The 17,862-nt window shown below is 43.0% G+C and overlaps 1 protein-coding gene, 1 non-coding gene and 1 pseudogene across 5 annotated transcripts in view; 2 read left to right on the forward strand and 1 right to left on the reverse strand.

Annotated features, from left to right (window-relative positions):
- The window catches only part of ELMO1 (engulfment and cell motility 1), a 586,094-nt gene that overhangs the window by 544,388 nt on the left and 23,844 nt on the right, over nucleotides 1-17,862 (reverse strand). The gene's annotated exons all lie outside the window — the stretch shown is intronic.
- LOC117073098 lies at nucleotides 1,506-2,567 on the forward strand (annotated as a pseudogene).
- On the forward strand, nucleotides 11,097-11,234 carry LOC117073880. The gene has a single exon (XR_004433429.1). It is a non-coding gene; the product is annotated as a small nucleolar RNA SNORA51 (small nucleolar RNA).

The following is a 17,862-nucleotide window of genomic DNA, read 5'->3' on the forward strand; positions in this document are numbered from 1 at the left end:
CCTCTACTAAAGTATTATCTCCTTGAAAGAAAAAAACAAGTTTAGGAAAACCTGGTATCCACATATAACTTGACTCAGTTCCTTGATCACAGCAAGGGTTCAGTAAATGCTTATTTGAAATGTATCTACTTGTCTTCCTGTCTTTCTCTCCTACCCTCCCCACAACCCCAGACTGTGAGCCACTAAAAAGCAGCGACAGAGGGTCAGATGCCTCAGTTCCAATAACCTTCTGCTCTAGTCCCTCCCACCCCTTAACACATACACAGCCCTACACAGTGGGTCTTCTACAAATGTTATAATGAACAAATGAATGAATAAATGACATACATGGATGAAAATGAAATGAATAGTAATCCAGGTTTATAATCACTTTCTTCATTCAAACAAGGGAAAACTAATACAATGAGAAAAACTAGATCCCATCATAGAGCCTGCTGGCCTAGCCCTAAAGGAAGGCAACCTGACACATTTTGGTAGAGAAACAAAAAAACAGTGGGTTTCCTGTTGGAGGAAAAAAAAAAAAAAAACTGCAAAGGGAAGAAGACAGGAGTGGAAAGAGTTTTTAGCTAACTAATGAAAAGGATGCAATTCATGAGCTGTCTGCTGTGACACTTTTTGTCACCCTCGTGTGTGGATCCTGGGGTCAGTGCAGAAGGCATAAGGATAGAGAAGGAGGAAGAGAATTAATGTTTACTGCACACCACGCACTCTGTTAAGTAAGAGCTTGGCTTTTACTCCCACACATTTTCCTAATAAAACCTGGAACAGCTAGAATAGGAAGTAGGAACAAGAAGTAGTATAACGTTTTCCTGGTTCTCAGAAAACCATTTTAAGAAATAATTATGGAGATGCAGCAACTAATTCTACCTTACCAATATTCTAAATGGCAAGTCCCACAGACATTAATACTGGCTTGTTAGTGGATAAATTCAAGGAGCAATATTATTCCCTGTCCACATCTTTGCAAAGTTCCCTCTCTTTCATTTACCACTAGCCATTGGTTTCTTCTAGTTTTTCAACATCCTACAACACTTTATTTTAAAAAGAAATTACTGTAACAAGCTATTATGCTCTTTCTTTTCCAGGAACAAGTGGATACAATAAATTGTAGCAGTGATGAAAGTGGAAAGTGACAGTGGAGAAAAATTAATATCGTTATGCTTTTCATCCTCAAAATTCTTTAAATAAAATTTAATTTTTTGGCTCTTGCCTTTTATGTGTGCTAAGTTAGAGAGAGAAAATGTATTCAGCTTTTCCAACTTCTCTATTGTATTAGAGGGTCTCTTTTCATACACTCTACAGAAATGGCCATACAGTCGACACAAATGGCATTTTATGTGTGGGGGGGGGCCAAGGAAGAAGGGGGAACCTCAGAAGTGTATGGTTATGCTGAGAAAACTAATATTCATATGACTAATGAGCATATTTTTCCTGATCTGGTTCATAAACTTTTTCCATTATTCTGGTAATTATCAAAGACACTTAATTTAAAAGCACTCACGGCTATGGGCCGCAACAAGAAGAAGAGGAGAGATGGTGACGTTCTCAGCTTTGACGAGGAGAAGAGGCGGGAGTACCTGACAGGCTTCCACAAGTGGAAGGTGGAGCAGAGAAGGCAGCCATTGAGGAGATTAAGCAGCGGCTGAAAGAGGAGCAGAGGAAGCTTCGGGAGGAGCGCCACCAGGAATACTTGAAGATGCTGGCAGAGAGAGAAGAGGCGCTGGAGGAGGCAGATGAGCTGGACCGGTGAGTGACAGCAAAGACAGAGTCAGTGCAGTATGACCACCCCAACCACACAGTCACTGTGACCACCATCAGTGACCTGGACCTCTCAGGGGCCCGGCTGCTCGGGCTGACCCCACCTGAGGGAGGGTCTGGAGACGGGTCTGAGGAGGAGGCGTCATCCATGGAGAAGCCAATCAAAGCCTTGCCCAGGAAGTCCAGAGACCCCCTGCTCTCTCAGCGGATCTCCTCTCTCACCGCCTCACTGCATGCACACAGCCGCAAAAAGGTCAAGAGGAAACATCCCCATGGACCCAGGACTCCAAGAAGCCCCCAAGGGCCACTCGTACCAGCAAGGCCCAGCACCACCGTCTGACAGGCAAAGCGCGGCACAGCGGGGAGTGAGACCAAGAACCAAGCGGTGTCCCAGCCTAGGCTGTGAGGACCTGTCCCTTCTCAGCTTGGCTGTCCCTGTAGCCCAGCCTGCACCTAGGTAATGACTGCACAGCTCAAGGTTGGGAAGCCAGGACCTATCTGGCCTGGGGCCAGCTGCCTTTGCCTGGGGTTTGAATTCCAGAAGGAGCAGGCAGCTGAGAGCAGGCCTTCCCCAGAAGAGCCTTCAGAGCCACGCGGGGGCATCTTCCCAAATGTGCACTCCACCTGGCACTCATCAGATTTCTGGAACTCATCAGAGATTTGTGTGCTTGTGATTTGTTTGTCGGTGATACCACGCGCAGGGCAGGTTTCTAGGGTGGTGGAAATGGTCAGGGCCCATGGGTCTGTCTCCAGCAGTTTGCCCTATGGCTACAATAAAGTACAATTCTCCCTGTGAAAAAAAAAAAAAAGCACTCACACTCTCCACTTCTCAGAACTCTGCCTCCCACTCCAGCAGGAACCTCATGATGGTGTGAGATCACATGGTCACGGAGGGCTTCAGCTTTGATATTGCTGAGAATGGTGGCTCATGTCTTTCACTGCTTTAAACACAGTGTTATGGTTCAGTCCAAGTACATATTTAACTAATATGCTCCACAGAGGAGAAAATTCTGTTCAAATTGAAGTCCCTTCCTCACTCTCAACTGCTTCCTATCTCTGCCCACAAGTGCGTGCGCGCATGCACACACACACACACACACACACACACACACAGACACACACACACAATGTTTTTAGAAGAAATGGTACTAACCATCATTCAGTACTACACATCATCTTTCAAACTATGTGTTTATAATACAGAAAATAATTCTTACAATTATATTTTGCAAAACAACATGAAATTTTGTTCTTTCTTCAAAGGAACAACTGAACTCCAAAAGAAAAAATCACAGGAAGGAGTGGATGGGTCCATGAAATGGCTTCTGGAGAGTTCTATTCTCAGGAGCCAGGGTGTTAGTGGTGTCCTCCTGGACACTGAGGAAAGGCTGTGCCAGTCCCCTTCACCACCACCTTAGCCTGAGCCCCTGACTTCTACTTTATCTGTCTTCTATAAGAGGCTTCTGTGGTAAGATGTCTCTTGGATAAACTGCCAGTTTCTACTTTAAATGACTAGTTTAACAGATGAAGACATTATATATACCATAGTTTACCAATCAAAAAACTACAGTGTGCCAACTAATATAGTTAAACACTGTGCAGACACACCAACTAAAGAAAAACTAATACAACTATCATTTTTGCTTGTCTTTTTTTTTCAAGAATGGTATTGGTTTTAAAACATGGGTGCATATCCTTGGATGCTCCTCCCTTTAAAAGGTGAATCCTCTCCCCCTAGACCCACCTTAGTGACTCTTCTCTAACACGCAGAGTATGTGGGAAGCTATGCTATGTGATTTCAAAGGCTAGGTCAGAGAAAAAAGATGCCACATGATTGTCTCTGCCTGAAACTTTCACTCTGGGGGAGGCCAGATGCCATGTCATAAGGACACTCAAGCAGCCCTAAGAGACATCCACAGCCAGCAGCAGCTTGTCAGTCACAGGAGCACACCATCTTGGAACAAGTCCTCCAGCCCCAGTCCAGCCTTCAGATGACTGCAGCCCCAGCTGACATCTGACCACCACTTCACAAGGGACCCTTAGCCAGAACCACCTGGCTAAGCTGCTCCTGGGTTCCTCAACCACGAAAATTATGAAAGAGAATAAATGATTCTTGTTGAGTCAAGCCACTAAGTTTTGTGGTGATTTGTTAAACAATAATAAGTCACTAATATGAGACGTAACTGGACCAATTTGTTTATTTTATTTTATTTTATTTTTTTGTATTTTAACTGCTTCACAACATTTAGGCTTGAAATTCTTAATACTTGCTCTGTCTGAAATCCCCCCTCTTCTCCCTTCCCCTTGCACACAAGGACTTTCTTCATCTCTCCAGGAATCTTTCCTTCCCTCCTCCAAGCCCAACAGCCCTTTTTCCGAGCCTAGCTTTCCTCTTGGTCCTTTGTATTGTGGTTATTTGTGTGCCTGTCTCATCTCCCTGATCAGACTGAAAGACCAGGAAGGCTAAGGAAGTCTTGTTCAACTTTGAATCCACAGAAAATACCTTACACATAGCGGCCTTTGGTTGATCTACTGAACAAAAGAAGAGAGTATCAGTTGGTGCAACCTGACAAGCAGGACAATCACCAAATGAACCAACCTGTCTGAAGATATTTTTCACTTCTCAGAAGAAATCCCCTTGGCCAAAAATGAGCGTCCATGTAACATGCAAAGTATGCCCTTAGCTCTCTTTTGCTTGCCGTCTAAAGTTCCAGCCTGTCACTCAAGAAAACACCCTTTAGCACTTTCCTTTTTGGGGGGCGGTGGGTGGGATAAAGAGTCTCACTCTGTCGCCAAAGCTAAAGCGCAGTGGCGTGATCTCAGCTCACTGCAACCTCTGCCTCCTGGGTTCAAGCAATTCTTGTGCCTCCACCTCGCGAATAACAGGGATTACAGACGTGCACCACCATGTCTGGTTAATTTTTGTATTTTTAGTAGAGACAAGGTTTTGTCATGTTGCCTAGTCTGGTCTGGAACTCCTGGTCTCAAGTGATCTGCCCGCCTCGGCCTCCCAGAGTGTTGGGATTAGAGATGTGAGCCACTGTACCAGGCCACTTCAGCACGCCAAGAACACAGGGAAACTGTGAAGTAGCAAAGTGAAAAGGTATATGACAGTCCATTTACCTCCACTTTAATATCAAAATAATGATATTTTAATATAATTAATTTAATATCAAAATAGTATTAAGTGAATGATTCCATAATGAATCATGGAATTCATTTGAATGATTCATTCCATTCATTTTCCACTAAGAAAATTAGAAAACAGGCCGGGCGCGGTGGCTCAAGCCTGTAATCCCAGCACTTTGGGAGGCCGAGACGGGCGGATCACAAGGTCAGGAGATCGAGACCATCCTGGCTAATGCGGTGAAACCCCGTCTCTACTAAAAATACGAAGAAAAACTAGCCGGGCGAGGTGGTGGGCGCCTGTAGTCCCAGCTACACGGGAGGCTGAGGCAGGAGAATGGCATAAACCCGGGAGGCGGAGCTTGCAGTGAGCTGAGATCCGGCCACTGCACTCCAGCCTGGGCGACAGAGCGAGACTCCGTCTCAAAAAAAAAAAAAAGAAAATTAGAAAACATTCTTTGATGTTAGCAGTTAACATCCACATCTTATCAGGTCTATGGGATTGGTAATGGGAAACTGAAATATGCTAAACAGTACCTCTTAGTATCCTGCTGGAAAATCTTTCTATGCTAAGGGACAACTACAGAAATATTCACCAAAACTATCTGAGGGGGAAAACCCCTATCCGTTACATGTAGAATATTAACACCTACAAGGTGGAGAAGAGAGAGGATGGATAAGTTCATTAATCTAAATTAAGCATATCCAGGTCACTGGCTATGGCGGATACTTGTTGGGGCACGCATACCCCAAGTCACTCTTCTTCTTTTTTTTTTTTTTTTTGAGACGGAGTCTCACGCTGTCACCCAGGCTGGAGTGCAGTGGCCGGATCTCAGCTCACTGCAAGTTCCGCCTCCCGGGTTCACGCCATTCTCCTGCCTCAGCCTCCCGAGTAGCTGGGACTACAGGCGCCGCCACCTCGCCCGGCTAGTTTTTTTTTTGTAGTTTTTAGTAGAGACGGGGTTTCACCGTGTTAGCCAGGATGGCCTCGATCTTCTGACCTCGTGATCCGCCCGTCTCGGCCTCCCAAAGTGCTGGGATTACAGGCTTGAGCCACCGCGCCCGGCCCAAGTCACTCTTCTTAAAAATTATCTAATGTTTGTTCTGGTATTCTCTGATCTCCACCCTGCTGGTGTGTTGGGGGAATCTGCCCTGTGGCCAGCTCCAAAGTCCAATCCTGTTTGACAGAGACAGAAAAAAAAAGAAACCCTAAATGACCCAGAGAGTGGCTGAATCAGTCTAATTCTGTAGCTCACCATACCTCTAATCTCTTCAATTATATAAGCTTTTATTGTTTAAGCCAGTCAGCATTCAATTTTCTGTTCCTTACCATCAAAGTCATCCTACCTGCTGCATTGGAAAAATCTACCACACATCCCTGGGTGCATTACAATGAACCTTTCCTTGTGGGAATAAAACAAGATCAAATAAACAAGTAAACACTGGGCAGGAACATTGCAAAAACACTAATAATCCTTTTTTTTTTTTTTTTTTTCCTGTAGACTGCAATGCACATAGCATGCATTAAAAATCTTGAGAAATATCTAAAGCCAAAAAAGCTATTTAACAGTTTAAACCGGTTATCTAAGTTGATTTGACCTTGGTATTACTAATTACACAAAACCAAGTAATATCCTACCTTCTGACATACATACTTTGGGGCCATAGTATTCATCTTCATGGCAATTAAGTTGATTCTTCGTTATATGCATACAAAGCCTATTACTTTTTAAATCCACACTAATTTCTCTTGCAATCTGGAGCCTTGTTGAAATATCTCCCACTGCTTTCAGCTGCTGCCCGAGCAAATTAGCATGCATGTACTCCTGAACAAAACAGATTGAGCAAAGTGAATCCGTGGCCCCCAAAGTTACGTTACATGAAAATACAGAGGTCTTTGGAACCACTGAAAAGTTCTGGGCTATATGTGCATTTCTGTCCTCAAATGCAAAGATGTCCCTATATCTTCAGTATCAAGAGTGTAGGGTTTAAGAGCATAGTTCCAGAGTCAGATACTATGTAAGTTCAACTCTTGGCTCCTCCACTTTTAAATGTGTCGACTTGGCAAGTTTATTTCCCCAGTCTCAGGTCCTTATTATAAAATGTGAGTTATGACAGACAGTATGTCAAGTCTAGTGTGGATATAAAAATCAAATGATTGTAATAATAATTCATCTAAAGCAGGCAACACAGTGCCTGACACATAATAAATGTACAACAGATGTTTCTTGCTGTGATTGTAATACCTGCAATTGATGCTGAAAAGGAAAATAATTAATGCATGAAAAAATGTATCTTCCCAAAGATATATCAGGGCTTCAGGGAAAAGAAATGTGAATTAAAGTAATAATAACTCTCAATATAAAGTGAGTGGATCCAACTTAAAGTTAAACATTAATTCTTGATTATTTGCTTTGGGAAGAGGAAAGAACAGAGTACATTAAAAATAAATAATACCCCAACAACTCATAAACCCAGTAACTACAGCACAGCTTCAACATGTCTTAGAACGAAATTCCCAAAACATTGATTGACCCATATACAAATTAAGTTAAAAACTTATTCCATAATGAAATCTACAATTTTAAAAACCAGCATTTCAGATGATCAGTATCATTAAATGAGCACACAAATTCAAAACTGTGTTTTCAGATTTGCAGCTGACCTATAACGGAAATAAATGAACTAACTAGAGATAATTCCTTTACTGGGCTTCCATCTAAAGCTAAGCTTTACTTAGGCTTTCAAATTGTTGCACTTACTTCCTAAATCAGATATGCCACCAAAACTGTCCACTTTTGTCAACTGTCAGGAAAACTGACAAAACGAAGTTCACAAAGATGAAGCAGGGAAGAAAATAGCAATTTGACTTGCAGTCCACTCTCAGTTTTTCATTTTATGAAAAATTTTATATGCACATATATTTTCCAAAGTTATGGAATATGGTTTAGAATCTCAGGAATCCCATTCTCATTGAATAATTAAACTAGGAGAATAAGAAGTTTCACACCATGACAATGCCACTGTTAGAACTTACTGAACCCCATAAAGGACCCATGGCCACCTCACCCAGAAGAGCAGGCTTACCCACACACACGCACAGACCACAGTATGAATGGTGCCCCTGGAACTGGGCAATGCATAATCTCCATTTCTTAGATTTCCACCCTAAAAGGAGGGTCACATTTGCTTAGAACAGTTCAAGGCCTAGATTCTCTGGAATTTTCCCAAGAGAGTTACTTTGCATTTGCTTACAATTTGAAAGCCTAAGTAAAGCTTAGCTCTAGATGGAAGCCCAGCGAAGAAAGTATCTCTAGTTAGTTCATTTATTTCTGTTATAGGTCAGCTGCAAAGAGTAGCCTACGAGATTTTAATCAAGCAAATACTTGGAGCAAAATTAGTGCTGACAACAACCTTGTAAGCAAAATTTGTGTGCAGGTGAGTCAGAATGTGTTTGTGGCACTGAAAGAGTTAACCACCTGTCCTATCAACAGTGTTTACTTTTGTGTTTGGCTCACTCACTTCTTCAATTTCTCCACAAACCTAGCTTATGAAATCAAATGACTGCAAGCCCAGCCATAAAAGCTAAACCCCTACTGAGCACTTTCTATGAGCAGGATACTCTGCCAAGCATGATTTCGTTTAATTCTCTCAACGATCCTAGAAGAGGGCACCGTTTTACAGTCAAGGAAACTGAGGCATAGAAGTTTTGCTGGTGGACACACCACTGAAGAGGGGATAGAAAGACTGGACCAGAGGCAGCTGTTATGCATGGAAAGGTGTCCCCTGAGAAAGACACGTTGAAGTCTTTTCCTGCTATCTGTGAATGTGACCTTATTTGGAAATAGGTCTCTGCAGATATAATCAAATTAAAATAAGGTCATTTGGGCAGGTGCTAACCCACTAGGACCGGTATCTTTATAAAAAGAGGAAGATGTCTACCAAAAAAATGCAAAAATTAGCCGGGTGTGGTGGCACACACCCATAGTCCCAGTTAATCGGGAGGCTGAGGCAGGAGAATCGCTTGAACTTGTGAGGCAGAGGTTGCAGTGAGTCGAGACGGTGCCATTGCACTCCAGTCTGGATGACACAGCAAGACTCTGTCTCAAAAAAAAGAAGAAAATGTCATGCAAAGACAGACACACAAGGAGGCAGCCATATGAAGATGGAGGCACAGCCTGGAGTGATATTACACAAGTCAAGCACCACCTGGGGCCACCAGAAGCTGGAAGGGGCAAGGAAAGACCTTCCCCTGGAACCTTCAGGCCAACTCCTTGATTTTGGACTGCTAGTTTCTAGAGCTGTGCGAGAACAAATCTGCATGGTTTTAAGCCATGCAGATCATCAAAAGATGTTAAGGGAACCTCAGGAAACAAAATCGGCATTGCAGGCTCTCCCCAGCTACTCTTTCCTGCCTCCTTCTTTTGTCCACTTGACCTGATCTATCTGCCAAGAGACAGAAACCAAAACTTTCATTCCACATTCTTTTTTTTTTTTTTTTTGAGACGGAGTCTCGCTCTGTCGCCCAGGCTGGAGTGCAGTGGCCAGATCTCAGCTCACTGCAAGCTCCGCCTCCCGGGTTTACGCCATTCTCCTGCCTCAGCCTCCCGAGTAGCTGGGACTACAGGCGCCCGCCACCTCGCCCAGCTAGTTTTTTTGCATTTTTTAGTAGAGATGGGGTTTCACCGCGTTAACCAGGATGGTCTTGATCTCCTGACCTCGTGATCCGCCCATCTCGGCCTCCCAAAGTGCTGGGATTACAGGCTTGAGCCACGGCGCCCGGCCTCCACATTCTTTTTTTGGACTCAAGATTGCTACAGATAGAAAGTTCAGCACATTTTGAACTGTCTTTAGCAGTGTGTTTTTTAAAATTAATTTTCACATTAGAGCATTCTACCCCTAAGTATTTTCTAGATCAGCTCAGGCATCTCTGCTCCCCATACCTCTACCCCTGACAGCTGCCTGCAGCACCACAGTACTCCAAGCAGTTTGCAACTTCAAAACAAATTTTCAAAGGCAGTACCTGGTGGCCTGGCCCAGTACACTGCAATAAGGTAAGGCCCGTAGGGAGATTCCAGAATCTGGAACTGGATCTGCCCAGGCCCCAGGGGAACGCAAGACCTCTGGCAAGGAGAGAGAGCTTCAGGAGTGGGAACAGAGTGTGCTGTGCCAGTGGAACTCTGTATCTGGTGAATAGCAACACCATGGATGCATCAGAGTCAGTTCGGATAACCTGGCCAGCATCTGCCAGTCAGATGCTGACCTGCAGCAGTCTCAGGCAGGGCCAAGCATGGAGACGGAAAATCCAGAAACACACAGGTGCAGGCAGGCAGAATCAGAGAAGTCACCTTGCAGGTATTATAAGGAGGTGTCAGCCACTAGGTTAAGCGTGGGAGCAAACTGCAGCTTCTGCAGTGAAGGGGCCAGTGAGGCAAGACGAGGATGGTAAGAGTCGAGTGCCCAGGTCTCAGGGTGCTGCAGAGGCTAGGATTCAGGCACTTGTAACAAGACTAAGCAGCTATGGAACATGAGTCGAGGGAAAAAGAGCACCAGCGTGATTGAGATCTCTCCAGGACTGGGTCCCAGGGTCCTAGAGACTCCCCCAACTACCCCACCCCTACCCCCCAGGGCTGAGCCCTCAGAGGAGGATGTAGCAGGGAGAACAGAAAGAGCCGCTCAGGATGCAGGCAGGCTCTGACCCAGTGTGGACTTCTAAATGCCTGAGCTGAAATGCAGAAGGCATTTTCTGGTAGAACAAGGCTAGGTTTCCAAGCTCGGAGAAAACCCAAAATAATATTCTTAAAATATTTGTAATTAAAAATCTAAATAGAAAACTATGCTAATTGAGAAGAGAGTAGTATTTTTTACCTTTGTTAGAGTCCTTGGTGAACAGTAGAATTAATTAGGGGAACAGGAGGAAGAAGGCGGAGATGCTATCGGGAAATGTCAATATATTCATGGGTTGTTTGTGGTTGGATAGGTTTGTTTTGTTTAATCTGTTTTCTATTAAAAATGTATGATTTTTTTTTTCTTTGTTGTCCTCTCAGGGTTGTTGTAAAATATGATATGAGAATATGTGATAACACTTTGGAAACAGTAAAATGTTAGGGCAAATTAAGGCTGCAATATTGCCATTTACATGGAAGGGTCAGAACTATCATTATTTAAATAATTGTATACAATTACCTGGATGCAGAAAACTAAAACGATGAGATCTCCTGGTGCTTACCAAGGCTGTATTCTTACACTGACTAAAGCAGAGAAAGAGGAAGCAGAGTAAACCTATACCATGTGCACCTCAGGCCAGGCCTTGTGTGCGCCTTGTCTGTATTGTAAATGCGGGGAAATGGAGTTGAAGAAAAAAGTACTATAAAGATGAATAAAGTTTGGTCATATGTCGATCATCCAGAGATGACCAGTATAACATTTTCATATCATTCATTTCAGTATTTTTTAGTTTACGTATTTTTACACGATTGAGTTCACACTATTTCACATCATGCTGTTTTCACTTATATGCATTTTCCCTTGCACAAAACATCTTATCATCATTTGTAATTGCTGCAATATTCCATTGCATGGTGATATAATTCAACCATTTACCTGTCTTTGGAGAATGAGGATGTTTTCATGATTTACACATACCTAACATAAATCACTGGGGCTTTCCGAGGCTGAGAGGTAAGGCCCCTGAGTCAAAGCACAGGACGGGTCTCGTGCTCTCAGTACCGATAGCCAAACTGCCTCCCAGCAATGTTGCAGCACTGTTCACTCCAAGGGCAATGTGAGAATAGCTGCCCTGGCACACTTCAACGGCACAGAGTGCTCCATGGGGGCACCTAGCAAAGATGGTTTTATTAGGTTGTAAGAAGGGGAAAATCACATTTTATATTTGGCCATTAGGAGCAGAGATATATCACCATGAAGCTAAGAAATCATAATCTTCAGAGCCTTTCACTTGACTGAGCCCTGCCCATTCTCATTCTAAATACACCATTCACTTTAGTACCTAATTTTGTGTTATTTTCATAAAGTGGGCTCCACAAAACGTGGATGGATCCATCACTGTCTAGGAAGAACATTCGAGGCTGTGTTCAATAAACCAGTGACACTTTCCACAAGCACAGAGCTAAATCACATTGCCCGGCCTTTCCTGCATGTGCCACAGCTGGGATTAGGTTCTGGCTAAAGGAAGGTGGCATACTGGCTAGACATTGATGCCCTGTGTAACTCCACTCACCACTTTGTTAGAGTACTTGGTGAACAGCAGAGTTAATTAGGGGAAAAGGAGAATGTACTTTAAAGTGATCAAAAACTACACTCTTATTGTATTGTCACTGAAATTTTGGGGTCATTTATAACAGCTTTTAGCATTAACTACAGTGACTAAAGCAAAGCCTTCCAAAACTTAGCCACAAATGACCTGTCCATCCTGCTGGCTCTCTTTGGATGTCTGTATCACAACTGCCTTACTAATTTGGCATCTTTAATTCTTACTTCCAACTCAAGCAAGCAAACTGATCTACACCAAGTGTGCACACTTGTATCTGATGGCCTCAGATTTCATTGCTGGAAACCTGCTTCTGCCACGCAGTATGTAAAAGCGAAGCCCAGAACCCTAAGCCACATCTTCCTCTTAAAAGTACACTCTGAGCAGTACAGACTAAGCTCTTCCTAATGAGGAGACGCAGCAAGTGGCAGAGTTAAACAATTTCCACCAAACACTTTAGAATCCTGAGTTTTCTGCAAAGGAGCACAGATGTTCATATCTCTGACAACAGCCAGAAGCCTCTGACAACAGCCAGAAGCCTCTGCCAGCACATCAGCCCATTTCAAGAGAAAAACAGACACAAATACTAAGTATATGCCAAGTTTCCTCTCAAATAGCTTTCCCCCGTTTTCTTTCTTCATCCAGTTTGACATTCTTTTTACCTTGCCCACCACATATTTTGCGATCTCCCAGTGCTCACCCATTTTGCAATGCTCAGCCAGAAGGCCTCAAAATTGCTTGCACCCTTCCGAAATACATTCTGCTGTATATCCAACAACTTCCTCAAGCACCTTACCAAAATATCACATGTTCCTTTGGGCCACAATTAATGTTCTCACCCCAGATACTATAAATCTTTCCCTGTGAGGATAGTCCTCATGATATCAAAGCTAAGAACAGTCAAGCCTGGAGATTCTCGAATATAATCAAAACTTCTAAATGCCAGGCTGTTTTGAAGCCAGCACATCAATTCATTCCTGGATTCTTAGGGGCTGAATATGCAGCAAATGGATGAAGTTGCAAAAGGAAGGGGTGGAAAATTAAAGGCTTTATCAAAACGAGATTGCAAAGGATTTCTGAATATTCTTCCAACAGACAGGGATAAAAACAGCCATGCATTATAGACTTCAGCAGAAGAGGGCTGGCCAGAAGCGTTAACCATTCTCATTGGTCAAAACTGGCCCCTCTGCTTGGAGTTTACAATGCAGTGGGACTTAACCACAAGGAGCTGGGGCCAAAAGTGACGGGCAGTGGTGTTTTTGACCTGAGTGGGACCAGGAAGCCAACCTATCCTCCCAAAATGTAGACAAGGGGTGCCTCTGTCCCCATACAAAGGATGACCTTTAAAGAATGCAGTTCCCAAGCCAATGGCATTGTGCAACTGAGATATTTGTGGTCTCGTCTGACTGGTTAGCTCTCATGCTTAGAACATCTGGCTAACAAGATTAAAGCCTATCCCAGGATAAGAAAATTAGCTTTCCTCTACTTCAACACCACAGACTCATCCTCATCCCAATTTGAAACAGCTACACAAAGCAGGCAAACAATATTTATTGATTATCCATTATATGCATAGCATTGAGGAATAAATTCAATGGGGGAAATGAGCCTGCATTATTCATCAGTCTTTTCCAGCCCTGGAAGAGTCTTATTTCTGTGAGTTTAGAAAAAGAATTTACATTTCTCTGGCCAAGAGGTTGGAGTTATTGGCTTAATTCATCAGCTTTTTTTTTCCCCAAAAAAATCTGTGCTTCACTTTGGCCTAAGGGACCTGGTACAAGTCACAACACATCAGCAACATTAATAGAGAAGCTTGTGTGGTTTTCCTGCTTCTCTTAGAGGATTCAGCTGGTCGCAGGAATATACAAGACTTTCAGCGAATTTTGTTTAGTCATGAAGCAAATGGCTTTCATAATTTTAAATGTTGTGATGGATTTTAAAACACTTAGACAGGTCTACAAGTAGATAGATGAAGCGGGCAACACTTACCTTCCTACTTAGAAAAAAAACGGTTTTAAAATTCATTTACTGATTGTGTAAACTCCAAAACGTTTTCCAGTAGTGACGCACTGCAAGACTTCTTTGGAAATCTAAAAATCAGACAAGCATGATGCCACACCAAATGAAGTCATGATGTCTGAAGATACCTCCAAAGGCCATTTCAGACTCTCTGGGCTTGGGGAAAACCATTTAGATACTTTTCTACCTATAGTTCATAACAAAAGCTACCATTTATTGGCCACATCCCATGAGTCAAGCCTGTTAAGTCTGCACAGCAAACTCTAGAGATCTGTATTGTTACCCCCATTTTACAGATGGGAATTGAGATTCAAAAGCATTACTAACTTGTTTAAATTTTCGTATCTGGTAAACGAAAAAAATGGGATTCAGGTCCCATTCCTTCAGGCTCCTGGTGCCATGCTCTTAGTGAGGCACCAACGTCTTCCGTGTTACAGGTTATCACTCTAAAATATATAGGGAAAAACATGGCACCATTTCCCTTCAGTAACATATGTCATAATTTCATCAAATATTCCTCTTATAACCTACAGTAAACTACAGATATGATTAAGCCTGTATCTCTTTACCTAATGTCTAAAGATACTTCTGAGGCTAAATAAAACTCACAGCTGGCCAGGCGCGGTGGCTCACGCCTGTAACCCCAGCACTTTGGGAGGCCAAGCTGGGAGGATCACCTGAGGTCAGGAGTTTGAGACCAGCCTGGTCAACATGGCGAAAGCCCGTCTCTACTAAAAATACAAAAATTAGCCAGGCGCAGTGGCGGGTGCCTGTAATACTAGCTACCTGGGAAGCTGAGGCAGGAGAATCGCTTGAACCTGGGAGGCGGAGGTTGCAGTGAGCTGAGATCGTGCCACTGCACTCCAGCCTGGATGACAGAGCCAGATCCCGTCTCAAAGAAAACAAACAAACAAACACACACACAAACAAAAACCTCACAGTGTTCTACTGTATTTCATTTTTGAAACATTGATTCCTATTTTTTTATATATGTGTTTGTCCCTTTTCTGCCAGTAGTTTATTTCACTCTGCATGGCTTTATGGATCATACCAAAATCAATTTCTTTTCAGGGACATACTGCCTTGGGAAAACTTAGGTTTCCACAAGAAACCCAGCAAAGAATTTGACAGATAGTGTCCGATTCATTTTCCTTTCTCTTTTTTAAAAAAATGAATGCCCTCTACCAGAGAAGCCACATTTCTAATCACTAAAATACCCATCTCTGAGAGTGATGATGCCCTTCCCTTAAACTAAATGATCTCTCTGGATGAAGTGTGTGTCAGTACTTGCTGGGGGCTACACTGGGTGGTCATCCTTGGACCTCATGGGTAAGGGTCTTTCTAAAGCAGGGAGTCCCCTGTGGAATAGAGATCAAGGTCCAGTGGGGCACTTGCCCACTTCCCAGGACAACAAAGAGAACTAAGAGGCCAGGACATGCCACCAACAGATCATCATTTTCGCCAGAGCAAAACGGTCTTCATCAGCCACAAATTCTTTCAAGGAAAAGATAGGCAAGTAGAAAAGCATATGCTTTGATCTTCTTTACCTTTCCTGCCAGCACTGACCACCTGGGCAGCTCCAAACGTCCAGTCCAGTGGACTAAAAACTTCTCATACTGTACGAATATTAGCCAGTTTTCTTATGCTAGAATCAAATAATGCCAAGAAAGCTATCATCCTTCCGTGAGTCCTTCTCAGTACTCATGGGCAGGGATTCAGTATCTCACAGTAGGCTACATAGTTTAGAAAATTGGCAGATGGATGGATTGCCCCACACCCACAGGTATGAGCTGATAAGATTCTGAATCCCATCCGTTTTGCATCTGAACAAACTATATATACTCCTAAGAATTCATCAATATTAGCAATTGGGCTAGGCCTTAGAGAGTCTGGCACATTAGCAAAATGGCCAAAAGCCTGGGAATCAAAATATGGTTGTGATCTGAAAATTCCAGCCAATGACACAATTTAGGAATGCCGAAAAACCTACAGAGATGATTTTCAAACATTACTCATTTCACAAATAATCTGTCCTGTAATGAGCATTCGAGGTCAATGCTGTTCAGAACCAGGTTTCTTAGCAAGGCTGACCAAGAGACCTATTTCAATCTGGGGACCTCTCGGAACATTTTGTTTTAAACTTCCCAAAGGGTAATACACACCAGAACTAATAATTATCATATTATTATTTTTAATAATAGTAATAATAAACCATTTTGTTATAGAATGGGAAAGATTCCAATCCATCAACAGCTTATTCAATGAATATTTATTGAGCCTGTGTTATTGCTGCCTCATACTAGAAACTGGGAAAACAAAGATGAAAGATGAAAAAGGCAAGCCCTCTGCCTTGAGAAGACCCAGGAAATGCTAGGGTTTCCAGTCTTCATAGATTAATGGTTTCCTTAGTCAATTCAGGATGCTCTAACAAAGTACCATAGACTAGGTGGCTTATCAACAACAGAAATTTATTTCTCATAGTTCTAGAGGCTGAAAATGTGAGATCAGAGTGCCAGCAGGGTTGGGTTCTGGTGAGGATGCTCTTCTGGGCTGTGAACTGCCAACTTCCCATTATGTCTCACATGGTAGAAAGAGTAGCAGAGAGCTCTCTTGGGTCCTTTTTATAAGGGCACTAATGCCAGAGGGCTCCACCCTCAGAACCTAAGGCCCTCCCAAAGACCCTACTTTCTAATACCATCATATTGGGTATGAGGATTTCAACATAAGAATTTGGAGGGGTCGGGGTGTGGGCACAAACATTCAGTCCATGATGATTGTTATCCAAAATTATTTACATGTGGCTCCTATTATCTGTGTCTTGTCTACTGGTTCAATGCTATACCACCAATTCCCAGCATGCTTGGCACATGGGAGGCACTGCATGTCTATCTGTTGAATGAATAAATTAATTAATGACATAAGCTCTGCCAACAGCTAGTTTTGGCTTTGGCCAAGTAATCACAAACCTCAGATTTCCCATGTGTAAAATGAGTTTAAAACGTTAGGTTCCCCCAAATAGGTGCTCCACAGAGTATTGGTTCTGCAAAATGTAATGGGTTTTATTGGAGAAAAAGGGAACCTGTGGTTAAGTGATTTTGAAAATCATCAATATTACAGAAGAAAGCTGATTTCTAACTGAGTCTTCTCCATCTGTAATATGCTGATATACTGAGAACTTCTCAGGGGATGTCCTAGGCAGAGTCCCCCTCTCTAATGAGGCTATAAAAATCATCATTTGCAAGTCTCCAGAACAAGGCTCTGGACCCTCATGCCTAGCAGTTTAGCACCAACAAAAGGATCCATTCTTCAACATTTTCTTTGATGTGAACTATTCTCAGGGAGCTAAGATGGACAAAAGTGTGGTCCCTCCTTCACCTCAGCTCTTTCTGGCTCTATGGCCCTGGGCAAGTTACTCAACCTCTCTAAACTTAAAGTTGTCTTCTCTCTCTGTTTTTTTTTTTTTTTTTTTTTTTTTTTGCTGAGATGGATTCTCAGCAATCACCCAGGTTGGAATACAGTGGCACAATCTTGGGTCACTGCAACCTCCGTTTCCCAAGCTCAAGCGATTCTCCTGCCTCAGCCTCTGAAGTAGCTGGGATTACTGGTGCCCACCACCAAGCCCAGCTAATTTTTTTTATTTTTAGAAGAGACAAGGTTTCACCATATTGGCCAGGCTGGTCTCAAACTCC

The sequence above is a fragment of the Trachypithecus francoisi genome, unplaced genomic scaffold, assembly GCF_009764315.1.
Source record: "Trachypithecus francoisi isolate TF-2019V2 unplaced genomic scaffold, Tfra_2.0 Lachesis_group4, whole genome shotgun sequence".
Lineage (NCBI taxonomy): Eukaryota > Metazoa > Chordata > Mammalia > Primates > Cercopithecidae > Trachypithecus > Trachypithecus francoisi.